Here is a 26,235-nt window from a genome sequence, read left to right on the forward strand (position 1 = left end):
TTGGAAAGCCTGCCTTGTTTTTTTTTTTAATTATTCTTCTGATTGATCTGTGTAGCCTATGAGTAAAAAGAGTTCGCTTTCCTCACATAGGAATTCCTATTTTTCTTAATGTCCTTTTCAACTTATTTTTTCCTCAGGAATTACTAACATATTTTTCATCCACAGCATTGCATTGAGGGCCATGGATAGGAATAATTCAGAATCTGAACTTTAGAAGGATGATAAATTTGAAAACTCATGTGGGTGGAAATGATATTTTCTATATTTGCTCCCCTCCTTCCTTTCTAGGTGACAGAGCTTGCTTTTTGGGCTTATTTTTGAAACCTGCATAGGTTCACAATTTTTTCCTAGGATCCCATAATTAGGATGGTCTCTTGTTAGCTTAGGTTTGAATGGGTCAGAAATGGTAATGATAAATAAACTCAGAACTAGTATGAGTTTATCTCCATGGTGCCTTCAGGGGCAATCAATGGTGTTCCCACATCCCCCTGACCCAAAATGGTTCATCGTGAAATAATGATCATATTCTGATGAACAAATAGTTGAGGATATGGATGAAAACATTATGAAGCAATTACTATGTGAAGAGTACTAGGATAAGCATTAGAATATAAAGCCAAGTTACAAAGCCCCCGTTCTCTGGTGGAATCAGAAGGCAAAGAAGGGAAGGGACCACTTTGGCTTATTCCTTCAATCAGAAGATAGATACATGCATACAGACATAATATATACATAGGCATCCACAGATACATATATTTATATTCATAATTGTATATCTATGCATTCAAGTATTTATATATATATACAAATCATTGATGTCAGTAAAAGAGAACACATGTCTGGAGAAATACAATTCTAGATTTGAATTGAACCTAATTCAAATCAGAATCCTGCATTTCACAGAGAAGGAAAATTTATAAGGAGAAGAGACAGGATAGAGATGACTATGAGGTCTCCCAGCAGACATTGGAATCATTGGGTCATAGAATTAGGCTAGAAGAAATCTGCCATTTTCTTGCCACCTGCCTCGCCATCAGGAGTGTGTTAGAACTGACTCAGACTCACAAGTCTGTTGTTCCATTTTCAGTGGGAGTCTCTACATCTCAGAAATCAATAAACAAAAAAATATTGCTTTGTTCATTCTCTAGACTAAAGAAAGTGATGGAGAAAATATTAAAAATGGAGATTAAATTTGTAAGGATATCATGAACATTCTTTCCAATGTACTCTGCCACTCCCAAGAGCAGGGTTTTTTTTAATATTGTCAACATAGCCCCATCACTTGAAGATCTACAAGTAAAGTCTGAATGAGAACTTGGCAACTATCCTGGAGGAGAGATATTTTTTTTTTTTGTTGAGGTATGGAATGGAAGCCAAGTCTAATATTAAGTGTGATGTGTTGATGTTCCACACAAGATGGGAAATGAGGAGGGTTCCGGGAAACATCAGCTACCATTTCTATATATCTTAACATTTTAGGATGACATTTTTTGAACTGGGCTTATGATTTCATTTATGCAGTTCTTGAGAGGAAGTGAGGAGCTCTTGCAATTCCAATACAAATTGACATTCTGCAACTTAGAGAGTAACCTTGAACTAGTCTTGCCTAGCATCACACAGCTAGTAGGAGTCAGATTTAATTCTTGGAAATACTCTACCCCACCTTTAGAAGTTTTCCACATGATTGTCCTGGGAAAATGTCACATTTTAGAATTTTTAAATATTTCAGATGAGATGATGTACAATGATGGCACTGGAACAAATATAGAACTTAATTAGTGAATTGGTGAGGATGGGGGTTGGGAATATTCTCTTTTCATTAGATTTAAAAATATTTAGATAACTTAAGCTTGTTGGAATTAAATGGTCAATATGTCTGCATGTTTTATTAATTACTTAAGGAGACTTATATAAGTTGTTAACATGCCATAAAGACAGAGGTTATAGACATGACTGAAAGATTAGTTTAGGGAAAGATCTAGATTTGTGAATTGTTTAATGGAAAATATCTTTAACTATGCAAATTTAGGACCCTTGTTAATGATTTCTAAGAAAACAAGTAAAAGAAATAAATGTATTATTTTTAAATTATTTGTTTCTAGGGGTTTATTTGGTTAAAAAATATAGGACCATTGGATTTTTGAAGTGGGATGTGAGGATGACTTTTCTCTTGGATATGACTTGAAAACCAGGCCGTCCCTCAAATAGAGATCATTCTTAAAAGGAATCCATCTTTCCTTTTCAATTCCCAAAATAGTCTACAATTCAATTCCTTAGATTATGGAAAAGAGACAAAGAAAAACAGGACCTCCAGCCCCCTCCCCTCCCCATCTGCTGGCTACTTTCTATACTTTAAAAAAAATATTCAAATTCCCAGAGAGACTCATTATAAAACTGAGATTGAAGTAAGCAATTAATTCAGGAAGGTTGATATTGGTTTTTGATGCACGAGAGACTCCCCATTCATCTGCTCAAGTGTGAGAAGAATACTCCAAACTGTAAGATATTCAGAGCAGGAGATGACAAGCCAGGGACCTGGTACATACTGAACGATATATAAATTTGAAAAATGCCTACATTTGTTAGAAAACTGGTCTTAATTAGAAACATTCCAGGAAAAAAAATTGAAATGTAGAATCTTTCAGTTTATTGGACCCACACCATGCTTCCCAGAGACTAGTAAAAGGGGTAAAGAGCTGTGACCACAAGTCTACAAGAAAATCTCTATGCGGTGATGATTTTTTTAAGGATTTATATTTCATGTCTCATTAGGATCTGCACCCCCTCCAACTGGTCCCAAATTTCTAAGACTTCTTTGTGTGGTATTAATTATGTCATAAGAAATGACTCTTTGGAGAATTTTCTCCTGGAACATTTAGTGTGCATACTCTTCAGTTAAAAAAAATTTCTTTAAGGATTTTTGATCTTCAGTTATATCACATGTTCTTAGCAAGTATTTAGTTTAAACTTCTAGTTTTTTTCCTATATTCTTTCTTTTTTTATATTTTTAAACAGTCCCTTTTAAAATAGGCTTTTAAAAATTTTTTTCTCTTGAATGAAATTTGATAACTTTGTTATAGGAATGGGTCATTTTTTCATTGATGAGGTACTTGTCCACTGAAGCAGATATAAACTCATCCTGTGCAACACTTGTCCATATTCGCTTAGCACCCTGGAACCTTCTTGTAATTATCTAGATTTTATGCAATTGGAGTGGTTAGGTGGTAGAATGATAAGAGTGCCAGAACTAAAGTGAAGAAGACTCATCTTCGTGAGTTCAAAATCTGACCTCGAACATTTTTTAGCTGTGTGATCTTGGGCCAGTCACTTCTATAAATTATCTTATATTAAATTAATATTTTAATATTATCTCATGTGATCTGCACAACAATCCTGAGAGCTTGTAAGCATTTGAGGTTCAGTACTCCCTGAATTCCAGATACATTTAGTCGCCTTTAGACAAATGATAATGCTACCATAAGAAGTAGAATTATATGTGCTTCTTTCACTGTATCACCCATGATATTCTTCTGCTCAAATTTGTTCAATGAATTCTTATTGTCAACTGAAGAGGAGCCAGAAGACTTAATGTGATAATCAAGGTTAACTATCATCAGAACGCACCTACTTTAGGTTTTATATCATATTTCTGCCTTCTTCTTGAAATATGCTCTATCCAACTGGATTATTGAACTTCCCTTTCGTATAACTCATGTGCTTCCACCTCTGTCCCTTTCCTTTAACTCTTATTTTGGATTGTTCTTTCTTGTCCCCAACTCCCATATTAGTATATTGAAATCTCATCCATCCTGCAAAATTCTAGTTTTTCTGGGGCTTTGTGTTATTGTAACCATAAAAAAAGGAAAATAAAAAGGAGATTATACACAAAATGATTGATCTCTGTTACATACAATTTTATTTTCAACTTTAGCATGTAACTTTCATAGCTAATCTGTTTGTATGTGTAAAAAAAATACTGAAACCATGATCCTTTTGGGACTAGTAGCAATCCTATGACTAGCTTCCTCTCCCTTCCATCTCCCCCTACCTCCAATGAGAAAATGGAAAAAGACAAAATTCTTATAACAAATAAACACAGTCAAGGAAAAAAATAAATTTCCACTTTGGTGAAATTTAGTAAAATCCAAATGCCACCTTTTTTCTCTAAGCCTTGCCTAATCTTTTCCCTTGAATTTTGTATGACCCATCAAAGATTCATCCTTTCTCCGCAGATCTTTTTTATGAGTTTTTTTTTTTTTTTGCAAGGCAAATGGGGTTAAGTGGCTGGCCCAAGGCCACACAAATAAGTAATTATTAAGTGTGTGAGGCTGGATTTGAATAGAGCTCCTGACTACAGGGCCGGTGCTCTATCCACTGCACCACCTAGCTTCCCCTCCTTAGACCTTTTGCATATTTTTTTTGTCCTTTTTCTATCTACTTGTCCCAGTCTAATGGATAGCACAGTTATGTTTGGTCAAACCATCATATTAGATTGGCAACTCTGTGAGGGCAGGGGCCAAGGCTTCCTTATCTGTGCATCTCCACAGCAAACCCAGGATGCTGAATATACTGCAGATGAATTAGATTTTCAGAGATATCCCCTAGAAAGGTCCAAATGATACAATTTGTTTAGAAACAACCCAATATATTTCTTTTTCATTAAGATGTGATTTTACTGAAGCCTTAGCTTAAGGCACAGAAACAAAGTTGACTTGCGTAGCTTTATAATATGCTTTGATATTTCCTGTCCCAGTTGACATTTGGTGCCCTGAGAAATCAGGGATGAGGAGTTAAGTGACTAGCCAGATTACCCAGAACGTGAGTAAGGAGGTAGAACGCGATTCTCCTAGTCTCAACCTGCAGCTGGGATCACAGCGAACAATATTGCTTATTCAACTTCATGATTACTTTTTCACCTTTTCTTTCATTCAACCCAAAATACACGAGATGAGAAAATAAAAGCAGAACACAAGTCCCTGTCTTTGCTGTGGAACCTGCAAGGTTGGCGGCATCATCCTGTTCTGCTACGAGATGACATGCCATGTGGGGCTGGGCTAATGCATTCTGTCACGAAGTTGACAGTAATCTTATTAAAAATATCCAGAAATAATTTGCTGTGTGGGACACAATGCATTTTTCATTTTACTTTAAGTAAAAGATCCTGAAGGATTCGTTCCAAGTTAAACTTTTATTAAGGTCACATTTGAAAATGAATTTCCTGTTAGTTTCCCAGGGACAGGATTGGTTGATGATTATTTTGTTTTCATCTTTGTGTTGTTCTCTGGATGACAATGGATTTTGGATCTTGTAAAAAGAAATACACTGGCGCAGCCACTGGTAGCAATGTAACATTCCTTGGAAACAGGACCAGGGACTTAAATATTGCACAGTGATAAATCCTTGCACCAAAGTCTTTCTCTGATGCCTTTTCTGGAATGAATCTGACTGAATCCTTGATAGTCATCTTGCTAGACTGAATTCTTACATTTTGACATGGATCTGGAAATCTCATCCAATCGTGTCTCTGTCATCCTCAGGTCAGCCTGGCCAAGATCAAGGAGACGCGGTAACAGAAGGCTGGCCCCAGGTGTTGGTTTCTTCTGACCATGCCAACTCATGAAGCCATCTCTTAAGGTCTGGAGGGGTTGTGATCTCCATCTGTGGAAGGGCATACTACTCCTACTGAGGAAATCGCCAACCTTTTAAAATATCAAAGTAAGTCATTAATCATTCTGGAATCAAACAAAAGCATTTTATGATGTAGTCGAAAAAATATGTATTAGTAGTTTATTTTAATTTATAGAATTCAACATATTTTTAAGATCAGATAAAGTTTTATTTTTGGACAGTGTTTAGCTTTCACTGTTAGCAGTTCTGGAACTAAAAGGACATGTTATAATATAATTATAACAATAACTAGAATTGGTATAACACTTTAAGATTTTCAAAGAGATTATTTCATTTAGTCCTTATAAATACCCTGTAAAGGCGGGTGCTAAATTTGAGGGAGGATATCACAGAGTTATTAATAAGTGTTTGAGGCAGGATTTTGAATTCAGATCTTCCTGATTCCAACTCCCAGCAAATTATGTACCATGCCACCTAGATACTAGTTCAATCCTTTTATTTTGCAGTTGGAAAAAAAAATCTGTAAGGTTCAGTCATGATGCAATGAGTTCCCACATTTGGATATCAGCAATGAGACACCGTGGGCAAGTCAACTTTCTTTTTTGGGTCTCAGTATCTTAACCTGTAATATAAAGGTTTGGGCCTCCTGATTCACATTAAATCAGTGATCCTCTAATCCTTTGAAAGTGAAATCCAGAAAGGGTAAAGTCATAAAGATAGTATATGGCGTACTGAAATCTTATAAATATCTTGCAAAAACAATATTTTTATTTGCATTTATGTGTGTGTGTATGTTTATTTTGGGAGGAGGATATAGAAGGTAGGATTTCTCCAGTTTAATAAATTACAGCTAAGTAGCACAATGGACAGAACACCAGCCTTGGAGTCTGGATAACCTGAGTTCAAATTTAGTCTCAGACATGTAATAGTTACTTAGCTTTATGAGCTTGACCATGTCACTTAACCCCATTTAACCCCATTGGTTTAGTTATGAGTAATGAGAGTAATGAGAGTAGTAATGAGAGAACTATAGGCTGGACACTATTGTGCATCTTTTAAGAACTATCTGGGATATTAAATCTTGAAATGACCCGATTAAGGACACAAAAATAGATTTTGCCCAGGGTCAGTCAGCTAGAGACTATTGGCTCCAGTCTTTCTAAATCCAATCATCAGAGTTTTTCCATCACATCATAGTACCTTATTTCTATCTACACATAAGGTAATTAGCAGAAAGCATAATTATAACCTAAAGAAGTATTTCTATGATTATTGATATCACTCTCATTGAGGATGCTCTTTGTGGATTTCAACATTTGTACAAGACTTAGAAACATCCCTAAATTTTCAAGATTTTAGGACTCAAATTACTGCCTGCAAAAGTAAGCAGAGGCTGCTACATTGTAGGGTATCTCGTTTGGACTAAGGGATATTTGTCTTTCAGCAATGAAAAAAATATATATATTTGTCATGCTTAGGAAAGTGGGCCACTGGGGATGCAGATGGGACAGCTGTGCTCCTTAATTGTATTGGAATTAATAAAATGCAACTTTTACAACCCATTTGCAACTTATCACTGGGGAATACATTTTATTACCACTTTGGGTGTCTTTTAGTTAATAAATTCTTGCCTTTTGAATGTAAGTGTTTGGCTTCAAATCCCAGATACAAGTTTATTAAAAATTGTAATAGTTCTTAGAGACTATAAAATGAAATGAAGTGCACAGAATGTATGTTTCCAGTGCTTGACTTTAAAACCATTTTTACATGACTAATTTCAATATTTCCAACTTAAGCAGACTGTTGTTGAATTTAAATGATTATTAAATATTTAACCAGCCAAAGACATAATCTATCATTTTGGACTTAGAAATGTTTTCTCTCCATTTCTTAGGCATTTTAAAATAAAATCAGATGGACTCCTTCAATTAATACCTTTCACTAATGATTATGCAAACCATTTTTTAAAATTCAAAATCATTATTGTAAAATCGAGTTAATAGCTCTTAAACTTTGTGGCTCCTTCAGTGGGAGCCACATGGAAGAACTCAAAAGCTAAAGACAAAAGTTAGGTCAAAGTATGTCCGTATATAATTGAAGTTTGAACTTCTGGGTGAAGGGATAAAGTATCACTTCTCTTAGCATTAATATGGAATTAGCATTCCTCTCTTATTGTGTAAACTATGTATAAAGCCTGCTGGAAATATAATATATATACATATATATATATATATATATGTATATATATTACCCCGGGAGATTCTCAAAGTTAAGATTTGATCTAGATGATAAAGAGGCAAAGGGCCCAAGGGCTCTAAGCCCAGTACATTAGTTCTAGTCCCAAGTAATGCGGTCAGATTTGTCTCCTCTATACTCAACATCCCCTTATGGTGTTGATTCTCCTTCCTGTACTTGGTGCTCCCTTTACTCAATGGAATAAAATCAATAGAACACCAGATTTCATTGAATATGATACAATGAGCAAAGGCAATTCTTATGGATTTGGGAAGGAAAATACCATGCACATCCAGAGAAAGGACTTTGAGCATATTATATTCAATTTTTAAAATTTGTTTTGTACTTTGTCTTTTTACCCCTCTCATGTTTTCCCCTTTTATTCTGTCTTCTTTCATAACATGAATAATATGGGAAGATGATTAACTTAATTATACATGTATAACTTATATTACTCTCTGTCAAGGGAAGGGAGGGAGGGAAGAAAGGGGAAAAATGTGGAACTCAAAATCTTACAAAAAATGAATGTTGAACACTATCTTTGCATGTAGTTGCAAAAATAAATGCATTTATTTAAAAAAGTAGAATACCAGCTTTGGACAAAGGGAACCTAAATTCAGATCTCTCCTCTAATATGTCCTATATAACCTTATGCAAATCACTTGACCTCCCTGAGCCTCAGTTTCCTTCTCTGTTAAATGAAAGAGGTGGATGAGATGACTACTGAGAGCCCTTCCAGATCTAGATCTATGCCTCTAAGTTTCCTGCTAGAACCTTTTCTATTTTAGACTGAGAAGTGACATGAGAGCTTGTCCAGTTAAAGTAGTTCATTTTTTAGGAAACTGAGGCTCAGGTCTATGGTGATACACTAGTGTTATAGGCAAGGTTCAAATATAGATCTCATCTAACTCCAAATATAGTATTTATACAACTCAATTATAGCAAGTTATCTGCAGATTTATTATTTCCTTAACAGACTTTAACTTCCTTGAGGATAGGCCATAGGGGAAGGAGGGAGAGAAAGACACACAGAGAGAAGTACAGAGATAGAGACAGAGGGAGAGAGGAGAGAGGAAAGAGGAGAGAGAGAGAGAGAGAGAGAGAGAGAGAGAGAGAGAGAGAGAGAGAGAGAGAGAGAGAGAGAGAGAGAGAGAGAGCCGGAGCCAGAGAGAATTACAGAGACATACAGAGAGATCAAGCAAAAGGAAGAAGGAGGATTATTTTTTGCAAACAATATGAATTCTAATGATCTATATCACTTCATGTTAACTTGCATCTGAGCAGATGAAATAAAGAAAGGGACCAGAACTGGCTGCTCGCCCCCATGGTCCTGCTTCTGTCATACATATCAGTTCATTATTTATTTTTTTCAAGGCAATGAGGTTAAGTGGCTTGCCCAAGGCCACACAGCTAGGTAATTATTAAGTGTCTGAGGCTGGATTTGAACCCAGGTACTCCTGACTCCAAGGCCGGTGCTCTATCCACTGTGCCACCTAGCTGCCCCTCAGTTCATTATTTAATGAGATTTCCTGGACCCAGCTGCGTGACCAACATCTTGGAGGGCTTACAAAGTTAGAAGGCATAATGGAAGTCATTGGTGCAGACTAGAATAATTGACCTTGGTTTCTCAGAGGAGAAAGAACTTGAATCAATCCTTGAAGAATGTCTAGTTAATCAGTCAGCCACATTTATTAAATAATTATTACATGTTAGATACTGGGGATATAAAGAAAACCAAAAAGTCTCTGATCTCCAAGTCTAGAACTGGGAGGGGTAAGTTGAGGGCAAGGTGGATAAGCAAAAACACAGAGTTGGCTGAATGGTGGCACAAAAACCAGAATCATACAATTTGAGAGTTGGGAGGGACTTCAATGGCTGCTGAGTCCAACCTGTACCCACCACAAATCCCCATGATAAGAGAAAAATTATCAAGATGTCATCAATTCCCTTGGGGCAGCCATTCCACATTCAGATATCCCTAATAGTTCAGCAAGTTTTCCATTTGCCTCTATTCAACTTTTGCCTCATAGTCTTGACTGGCAATCAGAGCTAGAGAATTTTCTCTTCCTTGTGATAATTCATTAAATATTTAAAAATGTCTATCATGTCCCTTCTAACCTTTTTCTTTTCCCAAAGTGTTTTAACCATTTATCGCTCATTTATCACTCCTAACATTAAACTCAATGATTTTCACTATTCTGACAGCCATCTTCTAAGATATTCTCCATCTTCTAAGTTATTCTCCAGTGTCCTTCCTGAAGATGGTACTTGAAACTGAGTACAGCATTCTACCTCAGAGATGTCAAAATATGGTCTTCCAGCCTCATAGCATCCATGTGACTTTCCTAACATGGTCTTGAACCAGATTAAAATGTATCTGGGAAATGTTTGTCAAAATTAAAAAAGACAATAGAACATAGATAATGTTAATGTGTAGTTATCTGAGTCAGTCTGACCCAGTCTGATGTCCTTGTTTCTATTTAGTTTTGGCAGTACTGTTTAAGATCTAAATCTGACCAAGGCACATTATCCTTGGGAACTGGGTCTCTCTTAATTTAGCTCAATTTCACAGCAACTTTTTGGCAACCATATGTGGAGAAGTATGGGGCTAGGTAGGGTGAGGTGAGATCACATCAGAATGCTCCTAGAAACCAAAAGCAAAAGAAACTAACCCTAGCAATTTAATATTTAAATATAGAGTGGATATTTATGATTATCTAAAGATACAAGGAGTGTTGATACAAAACACTTGTTATATTTCTGACTACTCTTTGAAACATATTCATTAATGTTCAAAGGATCATAGGATTTAGTGCTGGAAGGGCCCTAAGAGATCATTTATTACAATCCCTTCATTTTACAAATGAGAACACTGTGGCCCAGAGTGAGTTATATTTAAACCTGATACATTAGGCAAATGTGTTCAATGATATCTTAACTGTGCATTAACACATTCCTGGATATATAAATATATATATATGTATATATATGATATTATTTTACACTAATATTTTATCTTTAGTTTAGCTATAAACATCTTTATATAAATTCAACAAAAATATTAAATGGATCTTTAATTATTTGAGGGAGATAGAATGGGAGGGGTAATTCAGGTATGTTATTCCATAGTGTAGGTGAAATCACTGCATGGAAACTCTATCCTACAAATGCAGATTAACAACTCATCTATAAGTAATTAAGTTAGGAAATGAGCATTTATTAAGTCCTTTATAAAAATAGCCACATTTGTTGTTATTGACTAGTTAAAAAAAAAGATACACAATAACCCCTCCTTTTTAACTTTATAATTTTTTCATTGACATCCCTGGTTTTTATCTCACATTTATTTCTGAATATATCATTTCCCCTTACTTTGCCCAATGAGCCATCCCTCATAACAAAAAAATAATAAAGAAAATTTGACAAAAAGAAATTTGACAAAATTAACTAGTATGTCAACTGAGTTTAAATATATGCAATAATGATCCATACCTGTAATCTTCCACCTCTTTAGAGATGGGATAGAGCTGCATTTTTTCCAGCTTTTCTCTGAGGTCATTATTAGGCTAGGGTGTTTAATACTTGAATTATTTTTATCATTTAATTATTTTATCATTCTTTATATTTTTATTTGGTAGTCAGTTGCAGCGTTTTTGATTCTGGATCAGTTCATAAAAGTCTTCCTACCCTTCTCTTCATTCTTCATTCTGTCATGGTTGTGGCATAGTCACATCTATTTCATTTATGTAACGATTTGTTCGGATTTTCTCTATAAACTGGACACCTTCTCTCTCCCCCACCCCACCCCGGACTTTACTTTTACAATACTGCTACAGATATTTTGTCATAAATAGTGCCTTCTTTTATGTCTCTAACCTCCTTCCAATTCATCCTTTCTTTTAACAAATTATCAGCTATCAAAATGCAAGTTGATCCTAAAGTCAGATTTAGTCCCTTTTCTGTTCGGTGAGACATCACGGTTCAGGGATTATGTTAAGAAAAGAAAGGGAGTAGATTGCGAGTTTCTTCAGGTTTGTATCCTGTATCGAAACTAAATTTATCCTTTAAAACCATAAAAAATAAGGTCACAAAAATAGAAGTTATTGACCTGGGTTTCAAATGAGCTAACTAACCTAAAGAATAGCTGAAAACCATAATGGTTTTCAGAAATTATTCTTGTCATTTAGATCTTAACAAATTTTTCTAATTTCCTCCTTTAAAAAAACAAAAAAATCTACCTTTGTAGCAAAATGAAATGTGACCAATAGGAAAGGCTACAGAAGCAAATCGTTGAAGGCATTTTCATGTATGTCTCTTCCCTAGCCAGGGAGTTTAAAATACATGGAAAATAAAATTTAAAAGAGAAAATCAAGGAAAAGAATGGAGAAGAATAAGAAATCAGGGATGACCAGAGGTTCTCTTGGGTCTAGGATTGCTCAATTTAGTTTAACGGCAGATTTATTAGTATCATGCCTGGGGCCTGGGTTCTCATCCTTGCTCCATTACTCATTTCCTCTGTGACCTTGGACAATTGATTTCACCTCTCTAGTCCTTTACTTCTTCATCTATTAAATGAGAGGACTTGACTAGATGACCTCTGAGGTCTTTTCCAGCTTAAAATCTATGATCCACAGAGGCACTGGAGGAAGAGGGGAGGGTGAAAATGCCCTAGTGAATCAGACAGACCCTGGAGGTTTTCCCAGACTTACTTTCTCAATAACATTGTTAATAAATCTTTTGACTTAGCCAATGTTTTTAAGGGCCTATTATGTGCCATTATGTCAAACACTGAAGATATAAAGACAAATTCAAAAGATCCCCTACCCTGTACAGGTCTACTTTCTATTATAATTATCCCACTGTGAAGTCATGAAACACTACTTGAATATTATTCTGACCGACAACCATTTCTAGTTTTTATAGAAACATTTCTGTGGAAATTATTGCCACCCCTAAACTCCCCCCCAAAAAAATTTTCTTACCTAATACAAACTTTTCATAACACCACTCAATAATATTGAGACTTTTATTCATGTTTGTATGGGTCAGAGAGAGTTTGTGTGAGAATTACCATGATTCTAGGGAAATTCCCTATTTTGATTGTTGGATCATAATTTCCTATATGAATTTTTGCATTTGTCTCTCTCTATATATATTGTATATAAATATGATTTATATTTGCATTATTTACTCTAATGGTCTATGACACATGATCCCCTTTTAAACTGCAACATAAGCATTATAGTTATACAATAGAAGTAAGGAGCACATGTGGGTCAGAGTATCTGGGTTCTAATTAGTAATTTTTTTGATACATGTATAATAATTGATTCTCTGAAAAAAATAACTTTACCCTATGGTACACTTTTATATTTATCCTGCTTTATTAATATTTGGTCCATCTTTTCTTTAGCTTGGTTCATCAACAAGATAATAAATCATGCTCTGTTTTAAGGCATTGCTAAGTTCTAAGTTATAACTGACCAGACTGAACATTCCAAGAACTTATATGATCTGGCTCTAGCACAACCCTAGTTCAAAGTCTACCTCTGACACTTAGTACAGAACCTTGAAATCATAGATTTAGATCTGGAAGCAATCTTAGAGTTTCTTCAGGTTTGTTTCCTGCATCAAAATTAAATTTATCCTTTTAAACAGTAAAAAACAAACATGAAAAGAGAAGTTATTGACTTGGGTTTCAAATGAGAACAGGAGAAAGAAGAATAACTAAGCTAAAGAACCCAACCCCCTTATTATAAAAATGCAGTAACAAGTTCAGAAAGATTAAATAACTCATTCAGTAAGTGTAGAATTTGAACTCAGTTCTTCCTCATCTGAATCTATCTCTTTAATCTTTTTTTAATGCTTTTCAAAGCATGCCATTCAATTTCTGTAGACGGCCCCACTATTGTCACTTATAAAATAAGATGGTTGGCTTAGTTTACCATGGCAGTCAATTTTAACTCTATATCCATGCTTCCTAGTGATCTTTCTCAACTTCCAACCTGTTCCTTTCCTATTTGTGATTTGTAGGATTTGTATTTATATTATTTGCTCTAATGGGGCACAACACATGACCACCTTTTAAATTGCAACATAAATATAGTGATTATATGGAAGTCAATTATTTCCTTGTTGAAAATTAATTCCCTTTCTAGGTGAGGAGAATTGCCAAATGAACCCATCTTTCTTATTTATTTATTTATTTTCTTGTGATGCATTGGGATGTTTCTGAAGACAGACACTCTTCTTGCCCCATTTACAATTTATGGCCTTTTACATTTGGAAGCTGATCTGTTGACTGAGAATCATGATGTTTTGAGAGAAACCTAATGCTTACAGGATGCCTCATGAATATTTCAACATTCAGAATGTCACAGCTGAAAGAACCTTAGAGATTATCTCTTCCAATGCCCTCATTATAATAAGAAGAAACTGAGGTTATAAAGATTAAGAGACTTGACCAGGGTCACCCAGGAGGCTGGCTGGAGAGGTGGGGCTAGAAGCCTCATCTGCTAAGTTGCAATTTAGTGTATTTTCTAGTTCAATACTGCCAACCAACCTTTGCAATCCAGATTTGCCAAGATAGTATTTTTACAGATTTCTTTAAACTGAAAATTATATTTTTGACATCTTTTATTTGTCTTGTTTGGGTGGAGAAGGAGATCCTGAGGAATTCATAAAGAAAAAAAATATCCTCAGAGTACAGAACTGATTGAGGAGTAAAAAGTTAAGTGACTTGCCCACGTCCATAAAATCTAAATGTTGCTAGGTTTTGTTATTATAGGTGGCAATGGATGCCATAATCCATAGAGGATCAGACTTGAATTCATAAAGTCCTGACTTTTCTGAATTCAAATCTGAATTCAGATATCTACAAACTGTGTTATCCTGACCAAGTCACTTACCCACCTCATTTGTAAAATGGGATAATAATAGTACTATTGTGAGGATCAAATGAAATAATTTATATGAAGTACCTTGCAAACCTTAAAGAACACCATAAATACTAGCTTTTATTATTATTATTATTATTATATAGTCAAACCCTTCATCTGCTAGGTACCCTTTATCATGAAAAAAATAATTTAAATCACACAAACAGAATTTTATTTTACTTTAGAAATATTAGAAACATTTTTAAAAGAATTCCTAGATTAGTGATTGTGTGCTCATTGTATGAAGGAGATACACTTTCCCCTTCCCCAAATGATTTTTAGTACAAAGCTATGAATGTAATGTTCTAAATGTTTATCAATTTGATGGGATGAATGATCAAACAAATAGATAAAAAACATTGATTTAAGTGCTGAAAAAGGTGTTGACCATACCGGATGGTCCATAAACCCACTGGTGAGTTAGGAGATGTCTGTCTCAAGGATATGAAGAATTCTTTCAATAGAATGGGCAGATGAGAATGACCATAGAAGTGACTGTAGCAAGCTCTGTGGCGTGTTTAGAACTTGGTCAAATATTAGACACTAAGGTCATCCCCTACTTATCAGAACATTTGCTGTGCTATTGGACTTTTTTTTTTTTTTTTAGGTTTTTGCTAGGCAAATGGGGTTAAGTGGCTTGCCCAAGGCCACACAGCTAGGTGATTATTAAGTGCTTGAGACTGGATTTGAACCCAGGTACTCCTGACTCCAGGGCCGGTGCTTTTTTCACTGCGCCACCTAGCCACCCCAACTGTGTCACCTAGCCACCCCATGCTATTGGACTTTGATGGAAGTCCAGAGAGTAAAGTTGAAGAAGAGAGTGAGGCTGAGGCTTTGAGGAACTGTCTCATTTAAATCCAATTCATGCATGAATTAAGACATCATCCTGTGATATCATTGGTCCTCTTTGAAAATGAAGATCATCACAAAGGATAGAGCACTGTCCTTGGAGGCAGGAGGACTTGAGTTCAAATCCAGCCCCAGATACCTGATAATTAACTACCTGTGTGACCTTGGGCAAGTCACGAAAAAGAAAGGAGGAAAGAAGGAAGGTAGGAAGGAAGGAAGGAAGGAAGGAAGGAAGGAAGGAAGGAAGGAAGGAAGGGAGGGAGGGAGGGAGGGAGGGAGGGAGGGAGGATGGGATGGGAGGGAGGGAGGGAGGATGGGAGGGAAGGAAGGAAGGAAAAGAAAATGAAGGACAACTGTGTCCTTCAAAGCACTGGACTCTAAGCCCTGAGTATAGTCTCTGCTTTAAAGGACATTCTGGATTTAATATGTACAATTTTCATTCTATTTATTTTTTTGCTCTCCCTTGATAAGACATTTTTGTTGCTAAATTTCTACTGAGCAACTGTTTCTATCAGACACATTTAGGCTCAATTTTTACATCCTAAAGTCAAAGGCATTCAGAAGTTGATTGAACTTCCTCAGGGGGTAGAAAGGTCTTCTTCTCTGAAGTTCTTGGAGAAATGACCACTTGTTCAACGTATTACATAGAGAACTCTTGTTCAGATGAATGTGGGTCTAACTGGCTGGCCACTGAGTTTCCATCAAGCCATTTCCAGAGCTCTGTGATGCGACTTGATGGAAACATACCTGTGGAATAATGATACTTTGAAAAGTGTTTCCAAGACTTCTAGGGATAATTCATTGGTTCTCTCTCAAGTAGACATGGAAGATGGTCCCAGAGTTAACTAGGTATAAGAAAATTGGACTAAATTACCTTTTGGAACCACAATGCTTTTTTTAATTATTATTTTTTCATCCATATGCACATGTATATTTTTATGTTACAAAATTCCCTTCCACGCTCCCTTCCTACCTCCCTTCCCTCAGAGGTGAACAGTCAGGTTAACATTGTACATTTGTGGGAGGCTAGGTGGCATAGTGGATAAAGCACTGGCCCTGGAGTCAGAAGTACCTGGGTTCAAATCCGGTCTCAGGCACTTAATAATGACCTAGCTGTGTGGCCTTGGGCAAGGCACTTAACCCCATTTGCCTTGCAAAAAATGAAAACAAAAAAAAATCTAAAAAGAACATTGTACATTCATATTTGTGATAAACATGTTTGTAGTCATTTTCAGTATGAGGAATTAGGCTTAAGGGAGAGAGACACATAACCACAATGTTTTTAATAACCCTAAGTTGTCTAACAAAGGCTCATTTTTTTAAAGATCCATGCACTTTTACTGATGTTTTATGAGTGCTGGCTAGGGTCTAGGACCTTCTCTTAATAAGGAATATGAAAAATTAGTACCTAGCATGGTAATGTCACAAAGGATATGTTTAATAATTATTTATTGACTAATTAAGATAACTTCAAAGATAATGAGAGAAGCCTGTGGTGGGCATGAGTAGGCTTCAAAATGCCAAATGAGAAAATATGCAGGGCCACTGGTATAAAGAAAGCCATTAGAGACATGACAGGGAGAGAGAAGGAGAGAGACAGACAGACAGACAGACAGACAGAGAGAGAGAGAAAGAGAGAGAGACAGAGACAGAGACAGAGAGAGAGACAGAGAGAGGCAGAAACAGAGACAGAAAGAGACAGAGACAGAGAGAGAGAAAGACAGACAGATAGAAAGACAGACAGAAACAGAAAGAGACAGAGAGATATAGAACAAGAGAGAGGAGGACAAAAACAGACAGAGAGAGACTAACCAGAAAAAATATAGTCACACCAAAAGATAATCAATGACTGGTTCACATGCTCCATTGGTATTTGCACAATGGAATGGGACATGAGAATGGCTTCCAGCACATTGGATGCACCATCTCCAGTTTTGTAGGAAGTTGTGAAGAGAGACGTAGGATGGACAACTATGGATGGATAAAAGTCTTCATCACTGGAAAAAATATCCACCTCAATGGGATTACAGATGCCTTGGAACATTTTGAGTATCAAAGAAAGGCTTATGACAGAATAACAGAATTTCAAAGCTGAAATGGACTTCAGTGACCACCAAAGAAATACCAAAATAACCTACTCAGCAAGTGGACATTCAGCTTCTACCTAAAGACCTCCAAGAAAGAAGAATTAAACATGTTTATAGTTTGTCCATTCTTCTTTAGGGCATATCTCAGTAAGAGGAAGTTTTTTTCCCCCCTGGAGCCAAGTATAAGATGGCCTCTGATAATAGAAAACACTGAATTTCAAATAGGTCACCACTAATATTTACACTTATAATTTGACTCCAGATATTAGGAAATGATTAAATTTGCTCTTTTAGAAAATTCTCCTCCCCCTGCCCCCCCGCAAAATCCTGCCAATGTAAGCAGCTTAATTTTCTCTAACATTCTCTTGAGACTTGCCCATGGTCTACTTTTAGAAGTGTTCTTCTAATTCTCCCCACCATTAACTATATTGGAAAGTGTCCCCTCTCCTTTTTCTCATTTAGACACTTGTAAGAATATGTCTCAAGGGAAACCATTTGGCTTGGTAAAACTATAACCTAATTCATCAGATGTTCCCCTTTTGAGATTAGTACCACAAACCAATTTAAAAAACTTGGTTTCAAGCTTCAGGTATTTAATTCCATTTTAATTAGAAACCTCCACGCTTTTATTTACATACTTCTCATTCACCTTTCTTTGACATTGGATATCAAGTTTTCCGTGGGCCACCATGAATGTCTCAGCCTTTCATCAGTGACATTGGAAAATTTATGTGTAAGGACATAATTAAGTGTTCAAAGTGTACCTTTTTGAACCTGGAAGAACATGGATAAAGCAATTTGAGGCTTCTCATACATTGATTATACTGCTGTAAATCTTGTAGAATTTTAATCAGAGATTTATGTGAAGTTAAACAATGAGCATAAAATATCCTGCAAATAACCTGAATTTGTGAGCAGCAAGGGAAATGCCTTGTTGTATTACTGTTGTCTATTAAAGCTAAAAGAAGGCTGCATTTTTAATAGTAGTCACTTCTTAGAGAAAACGTATTACAAGGTTTGGCTCCAAGACCTTGGGGATATGTAGCATAGATGATTGAGTCAAGGTCAATGGATTTGCTCTCAGGGACATCTCAGAGCTTTTCTGAACGTAGAATGGGTTCCTGAGTTACACATTGGTCATGACTAAAAGTCATGATAATATATGCTTACAATTCAAAACATTTATTTAGCTCCAAGTTTTTTGCCAGCCACTGGGCTGAGCTTGGAATACCTAATAAGAAAAAGATAGTCTTTGCCCTCAAGCAGCTTACAATCTAAAGGGAAATGAATTGGAGAGCTAGGGATAATGATTCTTCCATATGGAATCTTCCTCCTCTTATTTAGCCTATAACTTTCTATACCCAATTATTAAATAGTCTTTGCTATATGCTATTTGCTGTGGTTAATTATTCTCTCATCTCTCAGGCTCATTCTCATTTTTAAATGAGTGTCTCTCATTTTAGTAATGCTGGTCATCAGGTGATAGCTATAAATCATTCAGGTCTACTACTACCACTTCGTCATTTCTACTTGGAGTATAATGTAGATAACCAAGGATCTGAACCCAAGATCTTTGAGAGTAGTAGGGTCTCCCAAATCACTGCACCCACTGCCAAGCTGGACTTCTAAGCCATCATTGAGGGGAGTAATCATTGTGTAAGAGGGTCTTGCCATCCCCATCAGCAGCAGCAGCAAAAAAAAAATTGCTGACCAACTGTAATCATAGATAGAAATGAGCCCTCGAAATAACACTCTTAGACCACCAATCCTTCCAACCCAGCTTTCACATTCATCCACCTTGGTGGAAAGTGGAAAGCTCCTGTGGAGAAAAGACTGGCAATTTCCACTAGCTGCTAACCACCTGCTTCTCAACTCACATCAGCCTAGCCAAAATATCAAGCCACTTTGAAGGGAGGACTGAGAAGTAACAAGGGTCAAATTCAATCTCTACCACCACCTCTGTCTACCTCCCCATTAGACTCTATTGGAAGTAGAACAGGGTCTTGAACTCAAGGACCTTGGAAATAGTGATGCTTCCCACCCAGTGTCCTTAGCCCAAGAAGTGCCTCCTGGTAACTGCAGAGGTTTCATTCACATCTAAATAATACCCCCCCAAATCTTCAACCCTTGGTCAAAAGATTCTCATCTTAAATTGGTATCATGTTATCAGTGGAAATGACTTTTTAAATAGATATCACCTTCTGCTTTGCTACTACATTCTAAGGACCATGGAATTTTTCTATTTGACCTATATCAGAAACCTTCCATCTGTATTGTCTCCTCCATTAAAATAAAAACTTCTTGAGAATGGTTGTTGACATCCACAAGCTCTGCACTTAATAAATGTTCAATTTTTCATTTATCCATCACTGAGCACATGCTCAAATCTCCTCCATTGATAGCAATGAGAGAATTCACATTTATAATCACTTCATTGTGCTAAAGTGTTTTGTGTGCATTATAATATTTGATCTGATAAATCCCTTGTTTTAATTTTCCCCAGAGACTTAAAAATTGTAGACCACCCAGAAGCACCAGTTAGGAAATGCCCATGCTTAGTTCAGACATCACAAATCTCCCAGAAGCAATTCCCAGCATCCTCTGTGTGGAGATACAATCTTAACAAGCTGATGGTGTCTGTACATGTGCCAATGTCCCATTAAATACATCTTAATTTAACACCTTAGTACCAACACTACCCTAATGCCAACATTCTCTTCTGAATTTCCTTCTGGTTGTTTAATTTTAAGTTTATTTTTTTTTTTAGTTCAAGTCCATGATTCCATCCCATTTTGAAAATTCTCTTCTGGATGTAAATCAACAATTCTTGTGTAATTTTTAATCTTAAAGAAAAAAGCCTAAGACATTGACCCCCCCCATTATACAGATATATGTGAGAGGAAGGATTTGAAACCACCAATTCTTGCCTCTTAAGACCATCTTTCTAACCACAATATAAATGAGAATATTTGTAATATGAGAAACTCAACTCAAACTCAAACTCAAGCTTGTAGTTGAGACCTGGATTCAAGTGCTATCACTGATGGCAGCATGCCCCAGGGAAATCTTGAAGAGGACAAATGACAGTCTAATTGCAAATCTGCAACACAGAAGGAACTGCCTCACTGGAAATTCCTTCCACCATGGAAATCACTACTCATTTATATTTTTCCAAATTGGAATGAAGTCACTATTTAACCCTGCATGATAGAATACCTAGCAGTTTTGTGAACTTCCTTCATACTTTCCTGACCAGACTATGTGTGCCTTTCAAAATTTTTAGATATTATTTGTTTTTCCATTGTCTAAATTTCCATGTCCCAACTTCCTCTCCCATTTCATATTATAATTTTTAAAAGGAAAAAAGATGTTAAAATCAGCAAACTCTATCAATGTATTGAAAAAAATCTGACACTATATATGATCTCTCACCAGTGCATAAGAGTAGAGGAAAGGGGTCCTTTCATATCTATTCTTTGGAATAAAGCTTGTTCTTTAAAATTCCTGCATGGTTATTTCAAGGTTCTACTATAGAATTCTAATATACTTGGATATGTTTAAGACAAATGTTGAGACTAATTTTCCAGTGGCTCATATTATCATTGTCATGTATCCCCACACATACACATACCCCACAATTCCAAACTCTATAACTCCCAGACTCTCCAGTCATTGTTGACTTATTGAGTACCTAGAGTCCCCCAGACAGGCACCAGGCTTGTAAGTCATTAGGTGTCATGAAATAACATGATGGCATCATCCCCCAGAAAACAAGCTAAAAAATATAACATGCTGGCCGTAAAGAATAAAGTATGGAATTGTTCCATAACACTGATCAAAAATGTCAGACTCTGTGAGCACCAATTTCTATGAAATGCTCATTTGTCTTTTTTGCCATCCTTTTCTGGTTGCTGGAGTTTAGGGTTAGGTCATATTGTTTCTGAGGGATTTTCTTTTGGTGCTAATTGGCATCTCAGGTTTGACACTTCCATTATAAAGATGGTACCTGTTAGAGGTACAATCATAGGCACAAGAATTCATTGTTGAATGTGGGAAAGAATGGAATGAAATACATTAAATACACTCTTGGGGTAGAATTCTTATGATACTGGCCCATGTTGAGGAGAGAGAAAACATTGGGGGCAGCTTAAGTTGAAAAGAAGACAGGGCTCTACCTAGGTAAAGGAAGCTCTTCACCTAACAGTTCTCAATGGCCATAAAATCACGGGGTCAGTCTTTATTCCTCCTCCTACTAAAATAGTTACTGTGACCACAATAACCACAACAATTGCAACAACCACAACCATCACAACTACTATAAATGTGATGATTACTATGACTACAATGACCATAACAATCACAATGACCATAACAATCACAATGACCATAGCAACAACATTAACAACCATAACAATTACAACTACTATGATGGTTACTGTGACTACATTGACCACCACAATAACAACCACCACAACCACAACAACCACAACCACAACCACAGCTACTACTTCTGTTACTACCGCTACTCCTCCTCCTCCTCCTCCTCCTCCTCCTCCTCCTCCTACTACTACTACTACTACTAACAATAATAAATAGCTCTTTAAGAAGAAAAAGTAATTTGCTAAATCTTTCTATTCCTCAATTTAAAATATCTTGCTATAGAGCTGTATATCCAAACAGATGTAGATAGATAGATTAGATAAATATAGATAGATAGATAGATTAGATAGATAGATATGTGTATGTGTATATGCCCATATATGTGTATAGCTATATGGAGGATTGTTTAATAGGTATATACATGTATGTGTGGTGGATATGTATGCATACACATATAATAAGCACACAAATTCAGAGAGGTATATACATAGATAAGTATCTTCAAATGATTTCCCTCACAGAACTTTAGTCAGAGGAATTCTATTCAATATTTCTTTGAAGTCTTTGACATCTGTTCTCCCAAATTTAGGGGATTTATAATAGTATGATGATCACAGGGAGAAAAGAAGAGGATCTGTAGTTTATCTATATATGTATTTGATATGTTTCATTGAATCTTCTATATTTAAATATATTTATATATATGCACATGCATGTAGTATGTGCAACTCACATATAAAACAAGATGTAAAATTGGCTTTCCAACAACCTGAGACTTAGATTCTACATTCAGCACTTTTGACCAATATAGTGAAAAGAACTGTCTTTGGAATCAGAAACAATGGGTTCAAAATACCACCTGTGAAAGTGACTCCCTGTGTGACCTTGTAGAAATCCCTTCTCTTTCCTGGGCCACCATTTTTCTGCTCTGCTCTAAAGGAGACAATTAGACTTGATGGCCTTTGAGGTTTCTTCAAGCTTTAACTCTTTGATGGTGTGATCCTTTGACCTTAGGGGTTCACACAGTGTTCTGATATTCAGTGAAAAAAAATGATATCTTCCATAAAAACAAAAAGAAGTCATTTGGGACTAGGTCTACAGTTGCTGAGTTGATAGAGACAGAAGAGTTGGATGGTTGCTGTGATCTGAGCTGTGGGAGTCAGAGGTGGGGAACAGTGTGGACATGAGGGGAGAGACAGACTAGCTTCAAATTCAGTTCAGGAAGATCAAGCAGGAGACCCTGTCCTTACCATATACCAAAGCAGGATCAGAGATTTGCTCTCTAGAGAACCCTCCTGAGAAGAGAGACAACTTTAAAACTATTCACATGAATAGGTGAACAAATCATTAAGAGTAATTGACCCCTCCTTAGGCAATAGGCAGCAGTAAGGATGAATTGATAGCTCCAAAATAGAGGCAGTAGGAGAGAAATGGAAAATATATGGAACTTGCAGTCAGATTTGGGTTCAAATGTTGTCACTGAAGTATGCTAGCTGTTTATACTAGACATTTAACTACTCTTGAGAATACTAGAACCTACACATTATTTTTGAAAGAGGTTAATAAAAAGCATAATATAGGAGACAGAGTACTGGATTTAGAATCAAGATGATATGGATTCAAATGATGTTTTAGATGCTTTATCTAGTTGGTTGACCCTAGGCAAGTCACTTAATTTCCTGGACCTCACTTTCTTCATTTGTAAAAGGAAGGGTCTGGATTTGGTGACTTCTAGGGTCCTTTCTAGTGATAAAACTATGATCCTTTGATTATTGAGTTATTCATACATGCAGACAAATGAATGCCCTAAATACTAGAGTTGGAGTCGAGATGAAGGTTGAAATCTAATCAATCATTAAGTCAATAAACATGTATTAAGCTCTTGCTAAGAAGTGCTGGCAGGAGAGGATACAAATAGAGAAAGAGCCCTGTGGGACCTGGGTTTGAATCCTCCTAGCTATGACACTCAATTACTTGGTTACTTTGCTCTCAGTTTTCCCATTGGGAAATGAAGGAAATGATGATCACTGGGTTGCTCTCTAAAGTCCCTTCTGGCTCTGAGTGTATGATCAAGCCAACATTGATGATCTATCTAAGTTTTCTCATAAGGAAATTGAGAGCATTGTATAAGTTAGATTACTTGCATCTCTGCATCTTACAAATTTGTAATAATAATCAATTTCTCTTGGACATCTGTCTTTCAAAGATTCATTGCTGAACAGGTGGGAAAGCATGAAAGTTGGACATCTTGATTAATTGCTTCCCATGGAATTGAAGCCACTTAATGTACAGAAGTAGATTCACTCTTATTCTCATTGGACCTCGTACAAATTTGCATTATGTAATTTTAACTGGGTCCAGTCTTCAATAAGATGAAACTTCCTCCATTGATTCTGTCACACAAGCTATTCATTTATTCTCTTTTTTCCTTAGTCTCTTATACTATCTTCTCTGACCTTGTAAGATGAATATTTTTCATATATTTTAGTGGGAATTTAGAGGCCATTTAAAATTATTTCCCTCCTTTTTCCTATTTTTTTATCTCAAAAATCCATATTATCTCCAGCCTTCTTAACCTATCTGCATCAGTGAGCATCATTAATTTAAAAAAAAAAAAGTTCACCACAATGTTCACCAAGACAAAGACCCTTTTTTTTTTTCTGTTGAAGGACATTTGGATTTTTATAACATTATTTTCAGTTCATACAAAATTATCAACTAAAAAAATAGTCTGCTAAATTTGCTCAAACATTTAATTGATTCACCACTAAAAAACTTCTAAATTTATTGAGTTTTGAATCCCACCTGGGGTTGCCTTGGCAATCCCAGACCAAATGATTTCACTGACTGTATATGACTCATGGGCCAGATATTCCCTGCCCCATTTCTAGACAATGGGAGAGATGGAAATTTAGATAATTATAGTTAGCATTTATATAGTGCTCAAAAACTTATGCAAAATTTAAAATATATTATCTCTTTCAAATCTTACAACTTTGCAAGAAGCCTTTCCAAGTTTTCCTTAATTATGATACCTTCCCTCCAAGATTGTCACCAATTTATCCTGTTTATATCTTGTTTTCACGATATCTTTTCCTTTTAAATTTGAGCTCCTTCAGAACAGGAACTTATTTTTTGCCTTTCTTTGTTTCTTTAGCACTTAGCACAGTGTCTTTCACATAGTAGGTATTGATAAAATTATTTATGGATTATTGATTATTTAAGAGACTACCTTATCCTTGGTGACATAGCTTATAAGTGGCAGACAGATTTTTAAATCTGGTTTTCTTTACTGAAAAAATACTTTTCTCACCATGCCAAACTGGCACAATCTTAAAATGGGTCTGAGGCAGTTATCTTGTCTATGAAGAAATTAAATTTTAATGAGATTAGGGGACTTATAAATAGCAGAGCCAAATTTCAAAACTAGATCTTTCCATCTCTAGAGCTAATAAGCCTTCAGCCGTCTTCCATTACCCCCACCATTAAGAAGCTCCCTCTTGCCCTCAACCAGTTTGCACCCTAATAGAAGTTTTTAGCTCTAAAATACATATAGATGCAAACTTCCCTCCTCAGCATCTTGTGCCATGATCTGACTGTGTGTCTTTTTACTGCCTGATCCCCATTCCTGAAATCCTCTTCCTCCTTTCTCACCATTTTAAACCTCCAGTTTTTTTCTGAAGTTGCTCCTGCTGTACTCTGCTGTTGTGACTTCTACTCCTTTCCCAATAGTTCATTTGTACATATTATGTAGATCCTGGTCATCCCACAAAGAGTGGAAGCTCTTTCCTTAAAGGTGGGAGGTGTTTCTTTGTGTCTTATCTCCAGGACTTGGCATAGAACATAATGAGTGCTTAACAGATACTTGTTGATTGATGAATATGTGAGCATGTGTGTTTAGGAACAAAAATGATTTTAGTAAGGTGAGCTGGGGCAGCTAGGTGTCCCAATGGACAGAGCACCGGCCCTGGAGTCAGAAGGACCTGAGTTCAAATCCAGTCTGAGACACTTAGCTGTGCGGCCTTGGGCAAGCCACTTAACCCCGTTGCCTTGAAAAAACCTAAAAAAAAAAAATAAGGTGAGCTAGCTGTTTCCCCCCATGAAGTTCAATTGGGATT

The 26,235-nt window shown here is 36.2% G+C and overlaps 1 protein-coding gene across 9 annotated transcripts in view; it reads left to right on the plus strand.

Moving 5' to 3' along the window:
* The window catches only part of NAALADL2 (N-acetylated alpha-linked acidic dipeptidase like 2), a 1,546,126-nt gene that overhangs the window by 342,193 nt on the left and 1,177,698 nt on the right, over positions 1-26,235 (plus strand). For all 9 annotated transcript variants that reach the window (XM_074190946.1, XM_074190945.1, XM_074190943.1 and 6 more), the window contains one exon: positions 5,538-5,715. The gene's annotated coding sequence lies outside the window, so the exon portion shown is untranslated. The remainder of the gene's footprint in view (positions 1-5,537; positions 5,716-26,235) is intronic.

Source organism: Macrotis lagotis, chromosome 6 (assembly GCF_037893015.1).
Source record: "Macrotis lagotis isolate mMagLag1 chromosome 6, bilby.v1.9.chrom.fasta, whole genome shotgun sequence".
In the NCBI taxonomy this organism is placed as follows: Eukaryota; Metazoa; Chordata; class Mammalia; order Peramelemorphia; family Peramelidae; genus Macrotis; species Macrotis lagotis.